This window comes from Choloepus didactylus, chromosome 13 (genome assembly GCF_015220235.1).
Source record: "Choloepus didactylus isolate mChoDid1 chromosome 13, mChoDid1.pri, whole genome shotgun sequence".
NCBI classification, from domain to species: Eukaryota; Metazoa; Chordata; class Mammalia; order Pilosa; family Megalonychidae; genus Choloepus; species Choloepus didactylus.
This window is the reverse complement of record NC_051319.1, coordinates 99,239,442-99,242,951: the sequence shown is the minus strand read 5'-3', so window position 1 is coordinate 99,242,951 and position 3,510 is coordinate 99,239,442.

The window sequence follows — 3,510 nt, the reverse complement described above, 5'->3', positions numbered from 1 at the left end:
TGGACTGTGAAATACCAGCCCTGCAATCTGTGGTAAACTCCTTGAAGACAATCCAGGTCTAAGTCTGCTTATTTCCCTCATAGTTGCCAGCACATGTGTTTCCAAGAATATTTTAGTCATTAAATGGGGGAGTACCCAAGAGAACACTTTGAATTTGAAGGAGAGAGCCAAATTCACTAATACATATCTTTTTTTTATACATAGTGGTGGGTCAGATCTTCACAGAGCAGTTTAAATGGAAGAATTTAAATCCCATGAGATTTTAAAACATACACAGGGTCCATGTGGAAGGATAGTTGAGTACTACCATTTTCAAAGTCCCAGTTCCAACCCTGCCTCTTCAGGTAGTCTTCCCTGACAGCTGCAGCCCAGAGAGAGCTACTTTCCTCCTGGAACTTGAGTGAAACAGCAGCATAATTTTGTAGAATCCTTCCAGAAAGCAATTGGAAATTACCATTTTAAGATTCCTTCCAAATATATAAAGTGAAAACAGTATATAATTATTATATATTTTTTGTAATTGTACTTTTTTGCGGTCGCAGTTGATTCGTCTGGGGGGGGGGGTGGCGGCCGGTTGCTAAATCCTAGGTTCCCAGGATTGCTCGGAGGGTACCGGCGGCGGGGGCTCTTTCCTGGAGGCGAGGGCGAGGCGGGGGACTTGGCCAGGTCCCCGGCGGGGTGGCGTGCAAAGTATGGAGGGCGGCGAGAAAGGAACAGGCGGGACACGGTTCTTTTAGGGGTGATGAAACCAAGAGAGAGAGCTTTATTAGGGGAGAGTACAAGCTTATATCTGGCGGTTTAGAGGGCGGGGTAGCTGTAGGGGTTAAAGGCTTGGATTGGTTCTGAGAGGGCGCGGAGGTTGATTGAAAAGGGGCGAGAGTTGCTCCGGTAACGGTGTCTGGCAACAATGTATGCGCACTGGTGGTGACGGGAGTTGCACTGGCAATGGGGAGTGTCCGGGCAAGATAAGGGGGTGGAGAAAAGGCGGTTCCCTCCGGCAAGCCTCCCCTAACAGTGTTATTTTGGGTGAGGAAATGGGGCCTGCCTCCGGCCTCACTTTCCCAGGCCCGGGGGGCTGCGGAGGGCGCTGTCGCCCATGCCCACCACCCTCCCCAGGGGCTGATCAGGTCCCCCAGCCCAGGCCCGCCAAGTTGAAGCACGTAATCAGTGTCCCGCACTTTTTAATTTTTTCTTCAACTTTTTGTTTTGAAATAATGTCAAACTTACAGGACAGTTACAAAAATAATATAAACCCCATACAGAGAAGCCCAACATCGCCCATCCTTCTAGCACCCCAGACCCACCAATTTTAACATTTTGCCACATTTGCCATAGTATTCATTCTGTCTATCGATTCATCTATCTATTTATATTTATCAGCATGTAATTATTACTAATGCTAATTTTTTATTATTTTTCAAAGTTTTGGAAAAAATTTTTTTTTGAAAAAAAGATGTTTGCATCTTCTAAATATTCAAACTTGGATTGTTTTCTTATTTATTTCTATGAGCTCTTTATGTTAGCTAGTAACCCTTCCTCATTTTATTAAAGGCTGTAATTTTTTTCCCATTTTCTCACTTGTCTTCCTAAGACTTTCATTTTTATTTTAATATTCTTGCTGATAATGTAGAAAGGAGATACTCAAACATCAGTGGTTTTGCCTCCCAATTAGAACAGGCCATGGGCCAATAATGGCAGAGGGAAGGCTGGAGAGCATCAGGGTCCTAACCAAGCATAGCAGCTGCCCTGTGGTGGTGGGGACACCATAGGACAAAGGCCATTCCTCTCCTGGTCTAGTAGATCATCAAGAGCCCATTAGTAGCTGACATTAGAGATTAGCAACATCCAGGAACCTGCCTTCCTTGACATCTCCATCCTGGGCCACTGGGCTGGTGAAGATTGGGTGGAGGAGTGCATGTCAATGGCTACTCCCAGCACAGAAGGAAATTCAGAGTAAGCATACCAAGAGAAAGAAGCAAGGGAAAAAAGGGTCCTGGAGTTTGGGCTGGGGGAACTTGGACAGAAGTCAGAAGAAAGGAGAACGTCAGGAAACAATAGGCAGTGTCTAGTGGGCAGTGGTTTGGAACCCACGATCTGGAGTAAGGCTGCTTGAATTCAAATCCCACCATTTTAGAACTTAGGGCAAGTTTGTCGAACCTATCTGAGCCTCAATGTCCTCATTTGTAAAATGGGGATTCTACTGGTACCTCCTCAAGAGATTACCATATGAGAATTAAACATAGTGTTGTAAAAGATGGCTGCAAATGCTTTGATGCTCCTCCCATAGAGAGGTGGGGTCGATGTCCTTGTCTTTTGAATCTGAGCAGGTTTGCCACTGCTTCATACAATAGTAGGAGTGGCACCAGGTGACTTCTGTGGCTAGGTCAGAAACAGCCATGCAGCTTCTTCCCTCTTTACAGAACACTTTGTACTTGAAGTTCTGAGCCCCTTTGTAAGACACCTGACTACCCAGAGGCCACCATGCTGTGAGGAAGCTCAAGACCTCAAGACGGGGAAAGGTCACATGGAGGTACTTAGTCTGACAGCTTCTAGATGAGCCAGTCTTCAAGTCATCAGCCTTGCTGCTAGACATGTGAAAGAAGAAGTCTCTAGGTGATTCCAGCACCCAGCTGCTCCAGTTTTTAATAGCTTGAACCCCAGACATTGTGGAGAGGAGACAAGCCGTCCCTACTGAGTGCAGTCCAAATTCCTGATCCATAGAATCAATGAGCATAATAAAATGATTTTGTCACACCACTAAGGTTTGGGATGGTTTATTTTGCAGCAGTAGATAACCAGAACACAGTGCAGGCAAAATGGCTTAACATACTGTTGGCCCTGTAGTAGATGCTCAATAAAACAGCAGTTCTTAGTAGCATTATTGGTAACAGAGTTGTCCTGGCCATGGAGAGCAAAAAGCTGTAAGGGGAGAAAAAGCATAGAGGTCTGCTCTAGGAAATTTGATCCCAGGGTGATCTCAAGCCTTCCACTGTGAACTTAGCCTTTATTTTGGCCCCAATTTTAGGTACCTTTCTCCTCTCCCCCCATCCAGGGTTGATAGCTGCAAATAGCCACAAATGGAGATGGTGGGAGGGCCTTAGAGTTTTCTCTATTTATCCCCACCCCCACCCGTCCCTTTTAAAATTCTAGAGTGGTGTTGGCACTGGAGTGGAGCTGGGGGAAGGTGGAGGTGGAGAGCAATCTAGAAACCATCTTGTTTGCTGCAACTATAAAACCATAATTATACAGTAACCAGAATAACAATTAATGTGTAGAATAATAACAGCCCCTTGCCTCTGTGCCACACTTTTCCTTTACCAAGAGCCTTCTCATTCATTGCCTTGCCCCTCCCTTTTCTTCAGCCATCCAAGGGCAGAGACTTCAGCACACTTCTTGGCAGTTGTGAGTGTTTGACAAATGCTGGCTGATGGATAAATAATGAAACACACGGAGCTGTGGCTTTATAGTACTGCAAGTGTGTGCACTGCCTCTTCCACAGGAAGTTGTGTT